Source organism: Narcine bancroftii, unplaced genomic scaffold (genome assembly GCF_036971445.1).
Source record: "Narcine bancroftii isolate sNarBan1 unplaced genomic scaffold, sNarBan1.hap1 Scaffold_115, whole genome shotgun sequence".
Taxonomy (NCBI): domain Eukaryota; kingdom Metazoa; phylum Chordata; class Chondrichthyes; order Torpediniformes; family Narcinidae; genus Narcine; species Narcine bancroftii.
In genome coordinates, this window is record NW_027211850.1 from 349,967 (window position 1) to 371,178 (window position 21,212).

The following is a 21,212-nucleotide window of genomic DNA, read 5'->3' on the forward strand; positions in this document are numbered from 1 at the left end:
GTTGTGGTTTAGGGGCCAATGCTCTATGTGCCCTTTCTATTTCCATTTCTTGCTGTAGTTCTGGACATCCTAGGGTCTTAGGGATCCACTCTTTTATAAACTCCCTCATATTCTTGCCTTCTTCATCTTCCTTAAGGCCCACTATCTTTATGTTATTTCTTCTGTTATGGTTTTCCATTATATCTATTTTTTGGGCTAGTAATTCTTGTGTCTCTTTAGTTTTTTTATTAGATTCCTCCAATTTCTTTTTTAAGTCTTCTACCTCCATTTCTGCTGCTATTGCCCGTTCTTCCATCTTGTCCATTTTTTTCCCCATTTCTGTTAAGGTCATATCCATTTTATTTATTTTCTTTTCTGTGTTGTTTATTCTTCTTCTTAAATCATTGAATTCCTGTGTTTGCCATTCTTTAAATGACTCCATGTATCCTCTAACAAGAGCAAGTACCTCCTTTACCTTGCCTTTCTTTTCTTCTTCTATTTCCCTGTACTCTTCCTCTTCCTCTTCTTCTTCCTCTAGGTTGACCATCTGTTGTTCCTTTGCTGCCCTTTCCTCCTCTTCTTTCTTGTTTCCATTGTCTTCTGTGGTCTCTTCTTGCTGCAGGTGTTCTGCAGCTGTCGTTGCTGGCTGTGGAGATCGACTCCCCAGCTGGTCCCCCCTCCCGTCGGTGTGTTTTTTTTCATGCGCATCGCGCATGCGCGACTCCTCGCGCATGCGCGGTTGCGCACTTTTACTCGGCTCTGTGAGCCATTGTTGTAGATAAAAAAGGAAACATGGGAGAAGTTATGCTCTGGAACGATGAGAAATACAATAAATACGAGGCTGCGTATGATACAATATAATTGGTTACACAGACTATACATTACACCGCAAAAGTTAAATAAATGGGACCCAACAGTATCTGATAGATGTTTTCGATGTAAAAAAGAAAGGGGAACAACAATTCATGCAATCTGGACATGTGAGAGAGTAGAAAAATTTTGGGATGATCTCAATCAGATATTAAATAAAATAACAGAAAACAATATACCAAAGAATCCAGAGATCTTTCTCCTAAGTAACATAAAAAATAAAGAATTTGGAATTGACTTGGAGGATGCACAAAAAAGATTTGTTAAGATAGCCCTAGCTGTAGCAAAAAAATGTATTATGTCAACCTGGAAATTGGAAGATAATTTGAAAATACAACAATGGTATATAGAAATGAATAAATGTATTCCATTAGAAAAAATAACATATAGTTTAAGAAATAATATTGAAATATTCGAACAAGTATGGGAGCCTTACATTAAATACAATAGCGAAAACCTACCGGGAACAAACATTACCTAAGTTGATGGAAGGAGAAGAAAAGAAAAGAATGGACTCAGTAGAATTTCTGGTGTATTTTTGTTGAATGACAACATTGTCTAACTGAATTAATGCAACCTAGATTGTATAACTAAAATGGATGAGAGGGGGGGGGATGGGGGGGTGGCTTGGGAGGAGGGAGGGGGGAGGGAGAAAAAGTCACTGTAAATGTGTGGAAAAGAAAAAGTGTATATCATGGCTATTGTGATTGATGGTGTGAAAAATAAAAAAATTTAAAAAAAAACAAAAAAAAAAACAATCCAGCAACAAATTCCATGACCTTCTGGTGAAATAAATTTCTCATCTGCTTTAAATAGGTACCTTCCAATTCTAAGACAATGTCTTTTTATCCAAGGGAAACATTATTCACATCTACTGTCCAATCCTTTCAGCATTGGAAAGGTTTCTGAAATCTCCTCTCCTTCTTCTATACTCCAATGAAGAGTGGAGATATATCATCCTGGTAAATCTCTGCTCTCTCTCCAACATCAGCACATCCTTTTTAAGATAAACTTCGCAGTTCTCCAAATGAGGTCTCTCCCATGCCCCATCAACACCTCCCTACCCTAGAAACAAAAGCCAACATAGAATTTGCTTTCTTTTCCTGCCGATCCAACCTGGTGGTTTCCCACTCACTATGTTTTCCTGAACGAGAACCCCCCAAGTCCCTTGACACTTGAAATAATTACATGTAATTTCTGTAACAAATTTGAAATTTTTGGAAAGATTTGGGAATCCTATTTATAAACTGTAGGAATTAAGTTGTAATCGCCCAACCTGAACCTTCTGGCTCCTAAAATCCAGAATATTTGTTAGATTTTATTTGATAGTTTTTTAGTAATTTTTTTATAAATACTTTCCAGATGTTATCTTTCTTTTCTATTGGGTTGTTGGGCAGGGGGAATTAAAAAAAATACTATGTATTAATTTTTCATTATCTTTGAATGAGAAATTTACGTACGCATTTAATGCATGTGAAATTAAAATTTTCAAAGAGAAGCTTAACATAACGTAATACATTTTGCTTATTTTCAAGAGTTGTGGAGAGTGAGGAGGGTTTTCATGGACTACAAAAGGATTTGGACTGTTTGGAAAGATGGCAGATGGAGTTTAATTTAGGTAAGTGTGAGGGGCTTTATTTTGGTAAGAATAACCAAGACGTATGCAGTGAAGGGGAGGGCATTGAGGAACAGAGGGATCTTGGAAGAATGGTTCAATAGACAATAGGAGCAGGAGTAGGCCCTTCTGCCTGTCGAGCCTTCAGTGACCGCCATTTCACAGATCATGGCTGATCACTACTATCAGTACCCCTTTCCAGCCTTATCCCCATAACCCTGAACTCCTTTGCCCACAAGAGTCTTATCTAACTCTCTTTTGAACATAATCAGCGAATCTGCCTCTACCACCCTCTGTGGCAGAGCATTCCACAGATTAACACTTCTCTGGGTAAAACAATGTTTTCTCATCTCCGTCCTAAAGGGCCTACCCTGTATTCTTAAACTATGCCCTCTAGTCCTCGTCTCCCCCATCACTGGGAACAAGTAATCCGACTTCACCCTGTCCATCTCCCTGATAATTTTGTATACCTCAATCATGTCCCCCCTCATCCTTCTAAACTCCATCGGATACAAGTCTAGTTTTTCTAGCCTTTCAGCATATGTCAACCCCGCCATCGCTGGAACTAACCTTGTAAATCTGCGCTGCACATCCTCTATAGCTAGTATGTCCTTCCTCAAAATTGGAGACCAGTACTGGGTGCAATACTCCAGGTGGGGTCTCACCAGGGCCCTGTACAACTGCAGAAGGGCGTCTCTGTTCCTATACTCCAATCCGCTCTTTATGAAAGCCAACATGCCATTTGCCCATTTCACAGCTTTCTGAACGTGCATGTTAGCCTTCAGTGACCGGTGAACAAGTACACCCAGATCCATTTGCTCCTCCCCACTCCCTAGCTTGTCTCCATTTAAATAATACTCAGCTTTCCTATTATTGCCCCCAAAATGGATAACCTCACATTTGCTCACATTGAACGTCATCTTCCATTCAGCAGCCCACACCCCCAACCTGTCCAAGTCCCTCTGCATTTTCCTGACATCTGCAAATTTGCTCATGTTATTAATAATCCCCTCATCCAAATCATTTACATAAATTACAAACAACTGAGGACCCAATACCGATCCCTGCGGCACTCCACTCGTCACATCCTGCCATCCTGAAAAAGACCCGCTTACTCCAACCCTTTGTTTCCTATTTCTTAACCAATTTCCTATCCATGTCAGCACCTTACCTCCAATACCATGCTCCCTGATCTAACCCACTAGTCTCCCGTGCGGTACCTTATAAAAGGCCTTCTGGAAGTCCAAATACACCACATCCACTGGCTCTCCCAAGTCCACCCTCTTTGTCACATCCTCGAAAAATTCCAGAAGGTTAGTCAAGCATGACTTACCCTTAAGGAATCCATGCTGACGAGCCCTTATACTATTATTTCTGCCTAAGTGTTCTGCTATTACTCCTTTTATGATAGATTCCAATATCTTCCCCACCACTGACGTCAGGCTGACGTCAGGCTATGATTTCCCGTTTTCTCCCTCCCTCCCTTCTTAAAAATCGGCACCACATCAGCCACTCTCCAATCCTCAGGGACCTCCCCCGAATCTATGGAACTTTGGAAAATGTCGACCAGTGCCTCCACAATTTCCATAGCAACTTCTTTAAGCACCCTGGGATGCAGCCCATCAGGCCCTGGGGATTTATCAGCCCTCAGTCCCAACAATTTACTCACAACCTCCTCCTTCTAGATCTGGATATGCATTAGATCCCCTACTTCCCCAGGAAAGTTCCCCAAGTCTCTTGATACCGCATGACCACTACCCCCTAACTGACCATAACCTATATCCTCCTTGGTGAAGACAAATGCAAAGTATTTGTTCAATTCCTCAGCTAACTCCTTGTTTCCGGTAATAATTCCACCCTTTTCCATTCTTGATGGGCCAATTTTAGACCGAACCAATTTCTTCCTCTTCACATATTTAAAAAAGCTTTTGCTATCCTCCATGATATTATTTGCTAATTTCCTCTCATACTTCATTTTCCCCTCTCTTATGACTTTCTTAGTTACCCTCTGATGCTCTTTGAAGGTTTCCCAATCCTCTAGCTTCCCACTCCACTTTGCTATCTTATACTTACTCCCTTTGGATTTGATATTGCACTTGATTTCATTAGTTAGCCACGACTGCCATTTGCATCTCCTAGAGCCTTTCCTCCACTTTGGAATAAATTTGTCTTGAATCCTGTAAAAAAAATGTCCAAAAATATCTGCCATTTTCCCCAGTTGTCCTCCCAGCTAGTGTATCTTTCCATTTTATTTTGGCTAGCTCCTCCCTCATAGCTGCATAATCCCCTTTATTTAACTGCAGTACAGATGCTTCCGACTTCCTTTCTTTTTCCCTTTCTAATTGCAGCTCAAAAGTAACCATACCATGCTCACTATTCCCTAATGGCTCTCCTACATCGAAGTCACTTATTAACTCTGCGTTGCTGCACAGCACCAAGTCCAGAATCGACTTCCCCATGCTATGTTCCTCCACTAGCTGCTCCAAGAAAGTATCTCGTAGACATTCAATAAACTCACTCATGTGTTCCTGCCCCCGTCTGATTATCCCAGTCCACCTTCATGTTGAAGTCCCCCATAACTACTGTATTGCTACCACTTTGACATGCCACTGTTAATTCCTGATTTATACTTCTACCGAGATCTAAGTTAATTTTCGGAGGCCTGTAAATGACCCCCATTATGGTCTCATGCCTTTACAATTTCTTAATTCTATCCAAACAGACTCTACCCACCTGTTTCAATGTCTTTCCTTTCAAAGGCCTGAATTTCATTTCTTCCCAACAGAGCTACCCCACCTCCTCTTCCTAACTTTCTGTCTTTTCTATAGGATGTGTACCTGGGAACATTGATTTCCCAATCCTGCCTTTCCCGCAGCCATGTCTCCGTAACTCCGACAATGTCATAACCTCCCATTGCCATTTGCGCCTCAAGCTCATCCATTTTATTCCTTACACTCCGTGCATTCATACACAATACCTTGATACCATATCTCCATTCTCCATCCATCTTTGTTCTCGATGCACTTGCCCCTACTCTCCTATCACTTTTAGTTCCCTTTTTCCTTATTGTTTCACCGTCTAACAGAACCACCCCTATATTCACTCTCCTATCTGCTTCCCTATCAGTCCTGTTCCCTTCCCCCTGCCAAATTAGTTTTAAATTTGAAGGTGGATTCCCATGGAGAAAGAAGGCTTTGGGTACGCTGGCCTTTATAAATCATAGCATGGAATATAGGATCTGGGGAGGTGATGTTCAGAGTGTTGGTGAGGCCAAGTTTGGAGTATTGTATGCCGTTCTGGACTCCAAATTATAGGAAGGATATCAATAAGGTAGAGAGAGTGCAAAGAAGTTTGACGAAAATGTTGCCTGGATTGCAGTATTTTGAATACGTAGAAAGATTGAGTAGACTGGGACTTCATTCATTGGAGCGTAGAGGGTTGAGCGGGGATTTGATAGAGGTATTTAAAATTATCAATGGAATAGATAGAGTAGCCGTGAATAGGCTCTTTCCCCTAAGGGGAGCAGAGATTGGAACAAGGGGTCATAAGTTAAGGGGCAAAACTTAAGTAATACAGGAGGATGCTTCTTCACTCAGAGTGGTGGCTGAGTGGAATGATCTACTGGAAGAAGTTGCGCCAGGGTCAATTCTGTCATTTAAGATGAGGTTATATGAGTACATGGATGCGAGGGGGTGGGAGGGTTATGGGCAAGGGAAGTAGGTAGGTGGAACTCGTGGAGTTTCACGTAAATTGGTGCTTTAGGTGCCATGAGCAAGTTGGCTCTTTCTTGCACTCGACTTGATTACGTGAAACCTTTCTGGGATAGAATCAAGGAACTTATTAAAATTTAAACTTTCACTTGATCCTAAGGTATTTTTATTGGGTGATATGAAGAAATTGAGTTTAGAATTAAAATTAGATGAGTCTCAAATTGCTCTTTGAGATTGGCTTTAGCTGGGGCTAGAAAATGACGAGTATTCAATGGTGGCATTCAGAAAGGAGGTCTTGTATTCCATTAGAAAAGATAACGTATAATACAAGCCTCGTCTCCGAGTGGAAATATTAAACAGGCGGAAAACTATTCATAGTCTGAAAATGAGAGGTTATCCGTATAAAAGAGATCAGGAAGAACTTCTTTAGCCAGAGGGTCGTGGATGTGTGGAACTCACTGCGGCATACAGCAGTGGAAGCCAGATCGCTGGGAGTATTTTAAAAAGAACGACAAATATCTCATTAGTGAGGGCATCAAGGGATTATGGGGGAAAGGCCAAAAATGAGAACTAGTGTAGAGTAGCTTAGTGTAGATTTATGGAACAGACTCGATGGGCCTAGTGGCCTGGTTCTGTTCCTTTGTCTGTGATCACTAATGGAGTTATTTCAGAAATGTACAGAAAAAAAGCTGCTAAATTAGAAATTCATCAATCAAGATTAAAATGGGAATCTGATTTGAAAGTTAAAATATGAAAATCATTAAGTACAACTAAAATTATTAATGTCAGGTCGAGACTGGCACAATATAATCTTTTTTACATCGATTATACTTGAAACCCAATTTAAATAAATTTAATTTGACATTATCAGATTTGTCTTGGATGTAATAAAGTAGGTTCTTTTATGTGGATAAATGTGAGGTGATCCACTTTGGAGGCAAGAACAGGAAAGAGGACTATTATCTCAACGGTATCTGTTCAGGAAATGCAGAGAGACTTGGGTGTTGCTGTGCATCAGTCGTTGAAAGTGGGCATGCAGGTGCAACAGGCGGTGAGGAAGGCATTCATAGCAAGAGGACTTGAGTACAGAGATCCTGCTGCAGCCATACACGGCCTTGGTGAGACCACACCTGCAATACTGCGTGCTGTTTTGGCCTCTTTAATCCGAGGAAGGACATCCTCGCCGTGGAGTGGGTGCAGAGAAGATTCACTAGACTGATACCAGGGATGGAAGGACTTGCAGATGAAGAAAGGTTGGATAGACTAGGCTTGTATTCTCTGGAATTTAGGAAATTGAAGGTGGATCTTATAGAAACAAAATTCTAAAGGGTTTAGATAGACTAGATGCGGGTAGGTTGTTTGCAATGCTGGGAAAAACAGAACCAGGGGTTACAGTTTAAGGATAACCATACTATAACCATATAACCATTTACGGAGCGGAAACAGGCCATGTTGGCCTTTCGAGTCCGCACCAGTTCACTGATTTTATGCGCCCTCTTCAGGCATTGGGGGAAGGTTTTCAGGACCGAGATGAGGAAAGATTTCCTCTCTTGGAGGATGATGGATCTATGGAATTCTTTGCTACAGAAAGTAGTTGAGGCTGGTTCCTTGTCAATGTTCAAGAGTAGGTTAGAATTGGCCCTTGTGGCTAAGGGGATCAGGAGGTATGGAGAGAAGGCAGGAACTGGGTACTGATCAGCCATGATCGTATTGAATGGCAGGGTAGGTTTGAAGGGCAAAATGGCCGAATCCTGCACCTATTTTTCTATGTTTATATATTCTACTTGGGTTTGTCCAAAATATATACATTTTGGTCCAAAATTAAAATTTTGAACACTCCCAATGGATCCTAGAATATTTTTCCTGGAAGAGACTAAAAATATTTGGATTAAACGGGATTTTTTCAGGTTGCTTTAGCTGTTTCATATTTGGAGGACCAAGTCACCAAATTGCAGAATCCATGTGATTGAAGGAGTGCAGAGATTGGTTAGGTTGTTGCTGGGACTTGAAGGTGAACCCACCAGGGCCTACAGCTGGTCCTCAATGTTGTCGACACATTCTTGGAAAGTGTGACTTGAAGTGAAATGAAGGTTTTACCATGGGCTCAATGATCAAAAATAAGAGAAGTTCCTATTTTGGACACCAAATATCATCATTCAGGTGCCTTACCGTCCAGCGAGGGCGATCCTGTCTCTCAATCCACCACAATCTCTGAACCTCTGAATTGTAGTTGTGGCCTCCCCGTTGTTTTCTGAGCTGAGACCAATATTGACGTTTAGGTCATGGTTACAGATGGGCTGGAAATACTGAAGAAGTTTCCTCTTGCCTTACTCAGTTGCAGTGTCCATACTGGATGGGTAACCCTGGCCATTGATCAGCAGATCCAGAGAACACAGCACAGTACAGGCCCTTCAGGCCTTAATGTTGTTCTAGCCCATATATTCATTCCTTAAATATAACGTACTAAACCAATGGTTCTCAACCTTTTTCCTTCCACTCACATACCACTTTTAGTGGTAAGTGGGTGGTAAGAAAGTTCAAACCCTATTTTAAAATAATCATATGAACAATCTAGAACCGTCATCCTCAACCTTCCCTTCCCACTCACCTACCACATGAAGCAATCCCTTAATGTTCAGAGATTACTTAAGGTGGTAGGTGAGTGAGAAGATGAAGGTTGAGAACCTCTTTCTGCAGGCAAACTAATTCTGAATCCACACAGCCAAGGTTCCACAGATCCTTTGGCTCATGACAATCAGAATGAATCTACCCTGGGCAACCCTGTCAAAGGCCTCACTAAAATCCACACACCCCACATCCACTCCCCTGCCCTTCATTTGTTATTTCATTGTTTTCAAACACTTTCTTTCCCCCCCCATTCTTGAGTCATCCCTGACTAATCACGGAACCAACAGTCAAAGGACAAGGCCAGTGCCATTTTTATAAATGAGATTTGATATTTGCTTAAGTTGTCGTTTGTTTCTACGAAATTACCTCAAACATATTGCTGCGGGTCGCCTGTGGAGGCCACTCCTGTGATCGCGGTTCGTTTTGCTGCGCTTTTTTGGCCAAAATGGCCACACTTTCACACACGACCACGCGGTACATAGAAAGATTAATGATGCCTAGCGTCCCATTGGCCTGAAATATTCTATTAAATTTTATTAAAATTTTCAAAGAAAAGCTTAACATAACGTAATACTTTTTGCTTATTTTCAAGAGTTGTGGAGAGTGAGGAGGGTTTTCATGGACTACAAAAGGATTTGGACTGTTTGGAAAGATGGCAGATGGAGTTTAATGTAGGTAAGTGTGAGGTGCTTTATTTTGGGAAGAATAACCAAGACGTATGCAGTGAAGGGGAGGGCATTGAGGAACAGAGGGACCTTGGAGGAATGGTTCAATAGACAATAGGAGCAGGAGTAGGCCCTCCGGCCTGTCGAGCCAGCACCACCATTTTACAGATCATGGCTGATCACTACTATCAGTACCCCTTTCCAGCCTTATCCCCATAACCCTTAACTCCTTTGCCCACTAGAGTCTTATCTAACTCTCTTTTGAACATAATCAGCGAATCTGCCTCTACCACCCTCTGTGGCAGAGCATTCCACAGATTCACACTTCTCTGGGTAAAAAAATGTTTTCTCATCTCCGTCCTAAAGGGCCTTCCCTGTATTCTTAAACTATGCCCTCGAGTCCTCGTCTCCCCCATCACTGGGAACAAGTAATCCGACTTCACCCTGTCCATCCCCCTGATAATTTTGTATACCTCAATCATGTCCCCCCTCATCCTTCTAAACTCCATCGGATACAAGTCCAGTTTCTCTAGCCTTTCAGCATATGTCAACCCCGCCATCCCTGGAACTAACCTTGTAAATCTGCGCTGCACACCCTCTATAGCTAGTATGTCCTTCCTCAAAACTGGAGACCAGTACTGGACGCATTACTCCAGGTGGGGTCTCACCAGGGCCCTGTACAACTGCAGAAGGGTGTCTCTGTTCCTATATTCCAATCCCCTCTTTATGAAAGCCAACATGCCATTTGCCTTCTTCACAGCTTTTTGAACCTGCATGTTAGCCTTCAGTGACCGGTGAACAAGTACACCCAGATCCATTTGCTCCTCCCCACTCCCGAGCTTGTCTCCAATTAAATAATACTCAGCTTTCCTATTATTACCCCCAAAATTGATAACCTCACATTTGCTCACATTGAACGTCATCTTCCATTCAGCAGCCCACACCCCCAACCTGTCCAAGTCCCTCTGCATTTTCTTGACATCCTCCTCACACCCCACACCGCCACCCAGTTTAGTGTCATCTGCAAATTTGCTCATGTTATTAATAATCCCCTCATCCAAATCATTTACATTAATTACAAACAACTGAGGACCCAATACCGATCCCTGCGGCACTTCACTCGTCACATCCTGCCATCCTGAAAAGGACCGGCTTACTCCAACCCTTTGTTTCCTATTTCTTAACCAATTTCCTATCCATGTCAGCACCTTACCTCCAATTGCATGCTCCCTGATCTTGCCCACTCGTCTCCCGTGCGGTACCTTATCAAAGGCCTTCTGGAAGTCCAAATACACCCCATCCACTGGCTCTCCCAAGTCCACCCTCTTTGTCACATCCTCGAAAAATTCCAGAAGATTAGTCAAGCATGACTTACCCTTAAGGAATCCATGCTGACTAGCCCTTATACTATTATTTCTGCCTAAGTGTTCTGCTATTACTCCTTTTATGATAGATTCCAATATCTTCCCCACCACTGACGTCAGGCTGACCGGTCTATAATTTACCGTTTTCTCCTTCCCTCCCTTCTTAAAAATCGGCACCACATCATCCATTCTCCAATCCTCAGGGACCTCCCCTGAATCTATGGAACTTTGGAAAATGTCGACCAGTGCCTCCACAATTTCCATAGCAACTTCTTTAAGCACCCTGGGATGCAGCCCATCAGGCCCTGGGGTTTTATCAGCCCTCAGTCCCAACAATTTACTCACAACCTCCTGCTTCTAGATCCGGATATCCATTAGATCCCCTACTTCCCCAGGAAAGTTCCCCAAGTCTCTTGATACCACATGACCACTACCCCCTAACTGACCATAACCTATATCCTCCTTGGTGAAGACCGATGCAAAGTATTTGTTAAATTCCTCAGCCATCTCCTTGTTTCCGGTAATAATTCCAGCCTTTTCCATTCTTAATGGACCAATTTTAGACCGAACCAATTTCTTCCTCTTCACATATTTAAAAAAGCTTTTCCTATCCTCCAAGATATTATTTGCTAATTTCCTCTCATACTTCATTTTCCCCTCTCTTATGACTTTCTTAGTTACCCTCTGATGCTCTTTGAAGGTTTCCCAATCCTCTAGCTTCCCACTCCACTTCGCTATCTTATACTTACTCCCTTTGGATTTGATATTGCACTTGATTTCATTAGTTAGTCACGGCTGCCATTTGCATCTCCTAGGGCATTTCCTCCACTTTGGAATAAATTTGTCCTGAATCCTGTGGAAAATGTCCAAAAACACCTGCCATTTTTCCCGAGTTGTCCTACCAGCTAGTGTATCTTTCCATTTTATTTTGGCTAGATCCTCCCTCATAGCTGCATAATCCCCTTTATTTAACTGCAGTACAGATGCTTCTGACTTCCTTTCTTTTTCCCTTTCTAATTGCAGCTCAAAAGTAACCATACCATGCTCACTATTCCCTAATGGCTCTCCTACATCGAGGTCACTTATTAACTCTGTGTTGCTGCAATGTACCAAGTCCTGAATCGACTTCCTCATGGTATGTTCCTCCACTAGCTGCTCCAAGAAAGTATCTCGTAGACATTCAATAAACTCACTCTTGTGTTCCTGCCCCCGTCTGATTATCCCAGTCCACCTTCATGTTGAAGTCCCCCATAACTACCGTATTGCTACCACTTTGACATGCCACTCTTAATTCCTGATTGATACTGCCACCGATATCTGAACTACTTTTCGGAGGCCTGTAAATTTCCCCCATTATGGTCCTCATGCCTTTACAATTTCTTAATTCTATCCAGACTCTACCCACCTGTTTCAATGTCTTTCCTTTCAAACGCCTGAATTTCATTTCTTACCAACAGAGCTACCCCACCCCCTCTTCTCAACTTTCTGTCTTTTCTATAGGACGTGTACCCGGGAACATTGATTTCCCAATCCATTCGTGGGAATTCGGTCGTGTCTACAGGAAAAAGGGAATCTCAGGGTTGGATGTGATGTCGTGCATGTTCTCTGCCAATCAATGGGAAATCTCCAAATCTTCAATCTTGGTGCAAGAGCCCACGAGGTACAAACCAACCATCTCCTGTCCAAGCTGCAGATTGCAAGGGCTGTAAAGTGCTGCCACCGCCTGTTCACACCGAGTACTGCATACATGATGAGAGAGGGAGAGAGGGAGAGAGAGAGAGAGAGATCTAGGTATAATACCACCACCTGGTGTCCGGACTCGCGAACTTCAGGATACATGATTTTTATTTTTCATGGGAGTGTTGGAGAATGAGAGGAGACTTGATTAAGGTTAACAAAATAGAGCAAGATGGATAATATGGAGCTCCAATGAACAGGGAGGTCTCACCTGTGAAGGAGCAAGTGTGAGATCTCCCAGTTCATTCTTGCTCGGGCAATGGTGGCCAATTCAAGACAGCTCCAATTAGGGGAAGAGAATATGCTGTTTCAGGTCATGGGTTTGAAACGGTTTCCCCAGTTGTGCCATTCAGACTCAAGAGAGCAGATGCTTGCAGACAGGAAGGAAACCTAGTTTTATTGTGGAGAATTGCTTGTTTTTTGGGGTGAAGGTTGTTTGTGGTCTGAGATTCCTAAATACTTTACAATGGAAGCACCACTTTCCCTTGTGCCTGATTGCTACATAGCGGGTAAAATGTCTCAAATCTATCGCTCAGCCAGTACTTTTGGTCATTGATTTGGAGAGAGAGTGATGGCTTGGCAATATTTATAGCATGGTGAGTCCAAAGCTCTCAAAGTGACAGTGTGGAAGGAGTTTGTCTGTTCTTTTTGTTTTCTGCCACCCTTGAGAACTTAAAAAGTGTCTGTGAATTGTGGTATTGGTGAGACACAAGCTTGTTTTGCCCTGTTTTTGTTCTGTATGTCTATAAAGTTTCAGTTTAGGGATAAAATGTCCAGACACTGTTCTGTTCAAAAGTCTAGTAACCAAATCAGATTCTCCCGAGTTCTTGTCATGGATATGCATCAAGAAGCCTGTTTAGCAGCAGTCGTGTTGCATTAGAGGTGCACATACAATTTTCAAAAATAATGAGTTTGAAACCAGAAAAAGATCAGGTCGTGCCCAAAGGTTCATCCGTGCAGTTGAATTGAATTGATGCCCCCAGGACCAGAATGTGCACTTCCACCCCATGGTCTTGAGCTTCCCAATTCGCCAATGAACTTACGGCCACCTTGAGCTGTGGAGTGTGGGAGGAAATCCACATAGACACCAAGAGGATGTAGAAACTTCTTGCAGTCAGTGCTCACTTGATCCATGACTCGTGCTGGAGAGGTGGGTCTACTGTCCTGCCTTCACCTTGTGATGGCTGATTTTTGTCTGTTGGTGGATGGAGGTCTGACATGATATTCCCTTGGCCTTGAGGGAAAGAAGAGTAGAAATTGCAAGGGCTCTGACAGAAATATTTAAAACCTGTTTATCCACGGGTGAGGTGCCAGAGGAATGGATGTAATCTAATGTTCCTTTGTTTAAAAACGGCTTCAAAAGCCAACCAGGTGAGCCTGACAGTGATAGGTTAATTATTGGAGGGTAATCAGAGAGTACCTCGAAAAGAATCTGTTCAAATAGCTGGCCTTGATCAACCATAGCATAGAATACGGGAGTCGGGCAGTGAGGTTGAGACTAGACAAGATATTGGTGAGGCCCTGTTGAGAGTACTGTGTGCAGTTCTGGTCACCAAATGAGAGGAAAGCTATCAACAAAGTAGAGAGGGTGCAGAGAAGATTTAAGTCAATGTTACCTGGATATCAGCAACTAGATTACAAAGAAAGATTCAGCAAATGAAGTCTTTATTCTATGGATTGTAGATGGTTGAGAGGGGATTTGATCGAGGTCTTTAAAATTACTAGGAGGATAGAACGAGTTGATGTGGATAGACTTTTTTCATTGCGGGAGCAGAGATTGAAACAGGAGGTAAAAGTTTGGAAGTAACATGAGGGGGAACTTCTTTACTCAGAGTGGTGGCTGAGTGGAGTGAGCTTCCGGGAGAAATAGTGGCGGCAGGGTCCATTTTGTCATTTCAGGGAAAATTGGAGGGGAGGGGAATGCAGAGAGGTGGTACGAGAGGAGAGTATTTAGTTCAGTGCAGACAAGAAGGGCCAAGTGACCTGTTTCTGTGCTGTAATTGTTATAGGGTTAAAATGTGTGGCAGTAACTTGGAAGTCCGATGCGTATTTGGGAATGGGTCGATGGCCACACTGAAATAGGCCGTTGATTCCCACTTGAAATAATTACATCGAATTCACGGAACAAATTTGAATTTCTCTTTTGAAGATTTGGGATGTGTATTTACCAATTGTCAGAATTAAGTTTTAACCACCCAACACGAACTTTCTGACTCCTAAAACCAAGAAAACCAAGATTTTATTTGAGAGTTTTGGTCAATTTTTATAAATACTATCTAGATGTTTTCTCTCTTTATTATTTTCTATTGGGCAGCTGTGGGAGGGGTTACTTTTTAAATCACTATGCATTAATTTTATCTTATTTTCAAACAAGAAATTTAAGTTTTTTAATGCATATGTTAAATTAAATGTAAAAATGTTACAAATAAGATGAATGAAGAATTGTTTCAGGAACTGGCGATCTTCCACGAGTGCCGTGAACCCCAGGAAGCAGGAATGTGTGAACGAAACACAAAACTGGCCAGAAGAACTGAGGAAACACAGCTAAAAGTGTCCAAAAAGGTGCTGATGCCATCTTGATTTTAATGCAGGTGACACCGAGGAATGCGTTGGGGCAGAGATGGTCTATGGGCAGCCAATACGGACGCCTTGGGGAACAAAGCCCGCACCACCAGTAGGGATGGATAATGGTGGGTAATGAATAAGCATATATTAGAGACACCGAGAGAGAGCGACACACACATACCCAGACAGACAGACACACACACACAGACACAGAGAGACAGATACACACACACAGACACACGGAGAAACACACACAGACAGAGACAGAGAGAGAGACACTGACAGCGAGAGACAGACAGACAGAGACACACACAGACAGACACAGACAGACAGAGAGACACACACACAGACAGAGAGAGACACACACACGACACAAAGAGACAGACACACACACAGTCAGAGACAGAGACAAACACACGACACAGAGAGACAGACACACACAGATACATACACACAGACATAGATAGAGAGAGACACACACAGAGACATAGACACACAGACACACAGATATAGAGACACAGACAGAGAGACACACAGACAGCGACACAGAGAGAGACACAGACAGAGAGAGAGACACAGACAGAGAGACACAGACAGACACACACACAGATACAGAGACACAGAAAGAGACAGAGAGAGAGAGACACACAAACATACAGACACAGAGAGACACACATTGTGCCACAGGGAGAGAGAGACACACACACAGACAGCGACACACAAAGAGACACAGACAGAGACACACAAACAGACACAGAGAGACACACACAGACAGAGACACACAGACACAGAGAATCACACAGTCACAGATACACACACAGACCGATAGACAGACAGAGAGAGAGAGACACAGACACAGAGAGAGACACACACACACAGACACACACACAGACACAGAGACACACAGAGACATAGAGAGAAACACACAGACGTAGTGACACACGCACACAGACAGACAGAGACCCCTTGGTTGTGCCCTTCACCTTCGCACTTAACTCCCTCATCTCTCCTGGCAGGATCTCATCACCATTCCTACCCATGGACCATGACACCTGTCTGCTCATCCTCCTTCCTGAGAATGGTGTGAACTCTACCCTAGAAACCCCACAGCAAAGAAAAGGGACCCTTCTGCCCTTCTCGTCCATGGTGAAATATCATTCTGCCAGTCTCATCGACCTGCACCCAGTCCCTAACCCTCCTGACTTCTCACATCCATGGATCTCTGCAATTGATTCTTAAAACGTAAGAGTTTGAATGTTAAATGGCAGACCATTGAGGAGTGTTGTCAAACAAAGGGATTGAGGAACTGTGGTACAGAACTGCCCGAAAGTGGAGTCCCATGTGGAGATGGGGGGGGGGGGGGGGGTGGGTGGTGGGGGGAGTGAAGAAAGCTTCTGGTATTTTGGCCTTCAGAAATGAGAGGATTGAGTGCAGGAGGTGGGAGGCCACGAGGAAGTTGGACGAGGCATGGGTGAGGCCAACTTGGGAACATTGTGTGCCGTTTGGGTGGCTGGAGGAGAGGAAGGATAGGAATGAGACAGCGCGTCGAGGAGAGGGACAAGAAGGTGGTCTGGCTTTCGGGGTTTGAGTTCCAGGGGAAGGTTGGACAGGCTGGGACTTTATTCCCTGGAGCGTAGAAGATTGAGGAAGATTTGAAAATTGTGAGGGGGGACGGATCGTGTCCATGGGGACAGGCTGTTTCCAAGGAGAGTGGAAGAGATTCAAAGAGGAGGACATGGATTGAGATTGAAGGGGGATTTTCTTCCCTCAGAGGGGGGTGGGAGCGTGGAATGAGCTTTGGGCCAAGGTGGTGGAGGTGGGATGGACTGGAATCTTGGGGGGGAATGTGGGGCAGGTCCTGGTGTGGAAATGTGCAGCCTGAAGGGGAGATGGACTGGAGGCCCGAGGCAGCTCTCGGCCCCTTCCCCAGTGGGACTGGGCTGGCAAGAGATCCCGTGGAGGGGTGGCTCAAGCTCTCGCGAGAGCGACCGCTGGGGGCCGCCATGTTGTTGATCTTTCCCGCCTTTGGAGCAGTTGGTCGCGAGCGGGAGAGGTTCGTGTCGGTGCTTCACGGGCGGGAATCGGGGCATTTTGGGAGCGAGACCAGGGAGGAGGGAGTTTCCACGGGTCGCCCTTTGGGTCCGGGGCGGCCGGAGCTCGGAGGGGAACGGGCGGGGAGATGGTTGTGAGGTGGGGCCGGGGAACCGTGAGGGAGTTTGGGTCGGGGTGGCGTTAGGGTGTGTGGTAGTCGGGGACCCGCGAGGCTGAAGGGGGGGGGGGTCGGGGCCCGCGAGCCTGAAGGGGGGTCGGGGCCCGCGAGCCTGAGGTGGGGGGGGGCGGGGGCCGCGAGCCTGAGGTGGGGGGGTCGGGGGCGGCGAGGCTGATGTGGGGGGGCGGGGGCCGCGAGGCTGAAGGGGGGTCGGGCGCCGCGAGCCTGAGGTGGGGGGGGTCGGGGGCCGCGAGGTTGAGCGGGGTCGGGGTCCGTGAGGCTGAGGGGGGGGTCGGGGCCCGCGAGGCTGAGGGGGGTGTAGGGGCCCGCGAGGCTGAGGGTGGTTCAGGGACCGTGAGGCTGAGGGGGGTCGGGGCCCGCGAGGTTGGAGGGGGGTCGGGAGCCGCGAGCCTGAGGTGGGGGGGCGGGGGCCTCGAGGCTGAGGGGGGGGTCGGGGCCCGTGAGACTGAGGGGGGGGTCGGGGCCCGTGAGGCTGAGGGGGGGTTCGGGGGCCGCGAGGCTGAGGGGGGTCGGGGGCCGCGAGGCTGAGGGGGCGGGTCGGGGTCGGCGAGGCTGAGGGGGGTCGGGGCCCGCGAGGTTGGAGGGGGGTCGGGGGCCGCGAGCCTGAGGTGGGGGGGCGGGGGCCGCGAGGCTGAGGGGGGTCGGGGGCCGAGAGGATGAAGGGGGTTCGGGGGCCGCGAGGCTGAAGGGAGGGGGGCGGGGGCCGCGAGGCTGAGGGGGGTCGAGGCCCTCGAGGCTGAGGGGGGGTCGGGGCCCGCGAGGCTGAGGGGGGGGGTCAGGGCCCGCGAGGCTGAGGGGGGGGGTCGGGGCCCGCGAGGCTGAGGGGGGGGTCGGGGCCCGCGAGGCTGAGGTGGGGGTCGGGGGCCGCGAGGCTGAGGGGGGGTCGGGGCCCGCGAGACTGAGGGGGGTCGGGGGACCCGCGAGACTGAGGGGGTGTCGGGGCCCGCGAGGCTGAGGGGGGTCGGGGGACCCGCGAGGCTGAGGGGGGTCGGGGGACCCGCGAGACTGAGGGGGTGTCGGGGCCCGCGAGGCTGAGGGGGGTCGGGGGACCCGCGAGGCTGAGGGGGGTCGGGGGACCCGCGAGGCTGAGGGGGGTCGGGGGACCCGCGAGGCTGAGGGGGGTCGGGGGGGCTCGGGGATCGGGACACGCGAGGCTGAGGGGGTTCGGGGATCGGGACACGCGAGGCTGAGGGGGTTCGGGGATCGGGACACGCGAGGCTGAGGGGGGTCGGGGGACCCGCGAGGCTGAGGTGGGTCGGGGGACCCGCGAGGCTGAGGGGGGTCGGGGGGGCTCGGGGATCGGGACCCGCGAGGCTGAGGGGGTTCGGGGGGGCTCGGGGATCGGGACACGCGAGGCTGAGGGGGGTCGGGGGACCCGCGAGGCTGAGGGGGGTCGGGGGACCCGCGAGGCTGAGGGGGGTCGGGGGACCCGCGAGGCTGAGGGGGGTCGGGGGACCCGCGAGGCTGAGGGGGGTCGGGGGACCCGCGAGGCTGAGGGGGGGGGTCGGGGATCCGCGAGGCTGAGGGCGGGGTGTCGGGGACCCGCGAGGCTGAGGGCGGGGTGTCGGGGACCCGCGAGGCTGAGGGGGGGGGTCGGGGACCCTCGAGGCTGAGGGGGGGTCGGGGACCCTCGAGGCTGAGGGGGGGTCGGGGACCCGCGAGGCTGAGGGGGGGGGTCGGGGGCGGCGAGGCTGAGGGGGGGTCGGGGCCCGCGAGGTTGGAGGTGAGTCGGGGGCCGCGAGGCGGAGGTGGGGGGGCGGGGGCCGCGAGCCTGAGGTCGGGGGGCGGGGGCCGCGAGCCTGAGGTGGGGGGGTCGGGGGCGGCGAGGCTGATGTGGGGGGGTGGGGGCCGCGAGGCTGAAGGGGGGTCGGGCGCCGCGAGCCTTAGGTGGGGGGGGTCGGGGGCCGCGAGGTTGAGCGGGGTCGGGGTCCGTGAGGCTGAGGGGGGGGGGGTCGGGGCCCGCGAGGCTGAGGGGGGGTAGGGGCCCGCGAGGCTGAGGGTGGTTCAGGGACCGTGAGGCTGAGGGGGGTCGGGGCCCGCGAGGTTGGAGGGGGGTCGGGAGCCGCGAGCCTGAGGTGGGGGGGCGGGGGCCTCGAGGCTGAGGGGGGGGTCGGGGCCCGTGAGACTGAGGGGGGGGTCGGGGCCCGTGAGGCTGAGGGGGGGTTCGGGGGCCGCGAGGCTGAGGGGGGTCGGGGGCCGCGAGGTTGGAGGGGGGTCGGGGGCCGCGAGCCTGAGGTGGGGGGGCGGGGGCCGCGAGGCTGAGGGGGGTCGGGGGCCGAGAGGATGAAGGGGGTTCGGGGGCCGCGAGGCTGAAGGGAGGGGGGCGGGGGCCGCGAGGCTGAGGGGGGGGTCGGGGCCCGCGAGGCTGAGGGGGGGTTCGGGGCCCGCGAGGCTGAGGGGGGGTTCGGGGCCCGCGAGGCTGAGGGGGGGGTAGGGGCCCGCGAGGCTGAGGGGGGTTCGGGGACCGTGAGGCTGAGAGGGGGGTCTGGACCCGTGAGGCTGAGGGGGGGGGTCAGGACCCGTGAGGCTGAGGGGGGGGTCGGGGGCGGCGAGGCTGAGGGGGGTCGGGGCCCGCGAGGTTGGAGGGGGGTCGGGGGCCGCGAGACTGAGGGGGGGCTCGGGGATCGGGACCCGCGAGGCTGAGGGGGGTCGGGGGACCCGCGAGGCTGAGGGGGGGGTCGGGGATCCGCGAGGCTGAGGGCGGGGTGTCGGGGACACGCGAGGCTGAGGGGGGGCGTCGGGGCTCGCGATGCTGAGGGGGGGTTTGGGGCCCGTGAATCTGAGGGGGGCCGGGGGCCGCGAGGTTGAAGGGGGTTCGGGGGCCGCGAGGCTGAAGGGGGGGGCGGGGCCCTCGAGGCTGAGGGGGGGTCGGGGCCCGCGAGGCTGAGGGGGGGGGGTCAGGGCCCGCGAGGCTGAGGGGGGGGGGTCGGGGCCCGCGAGGCTGAGGGGGGGGTCGGGGCCCGCGAGGCTGAGGTGGGGGTCGGGGGCCGCGAGGCTGAGGGGGGGTCGGGGCCCGCGAGGCTGAGGGGGGGGGTCGGGGCCCGCGAGACTGAGGGGGGTCGGGGGACCCGCGAGACTGAGGGGGTGTCGGGGCCCGCGAGGCTGAGGGGGGGCTCGGGGATCGGGACCCGCGAGGCTGAGGGGGGTCGGGGGACACGCGAGGCTGAGGGGGGTCGGGGGACCCGCGAGGCTGAGGGGGGTCGGGGGACCCGCGAGGCTGAGGGGGGTCGGGGGACCCGCGAGGCTGAGGGGGGTCGGGGGACCCGCGAGGCTGAGGGGGGGGTCGGGGATCCGCGAGGCTGAGGGCGGGGTGTCGGGGACCCGCGAGGCTGAGGGCGGGGTGTCGGGGACCCGCGAGGCTGAGGGGGGGGTCGGGGACCCTCGAGGCTGAGGGGGGGTCGGGGACCCTCGAGGCTGAGGGGGGGTCGGGGACCCGCGAGGCTGAGGGGGGGGGTCGGGGGCGGCGAGGCTGAGGGGGGGTCGGGGCCCGCGAGGTTGGAGGTGAGTCGGGGGCCGCGAGGCGGAGGTGGGGGGGCGGGGGCCGCGAGCCTGTCGGGGGGCGGGGGCCGCGAGCCTGAGGTGGGGGGGCGGGGGCCGCGAGGCTGAGGGGGGGGGGTCGGGGCCCGAGAGGCTGAGGGGGGGTGTCGGGGACCCGCGAGGCTGAGGGGGGCGTCGGGGACTCGCGAGGCTGAGGGGGGCAGTGGAATGCTGAGGCTGCTGGGAGAGGGGACAAGGACCCAGAAGGGTGACGGGATCCCGCCAGAGGGGTGAGGGTGATCAGGACCCAGAGGGGTGAGGGTGATCAGGACCCAGAGGGGTGAGGGTGATCAGGACCCAGAGGGGTGAGGG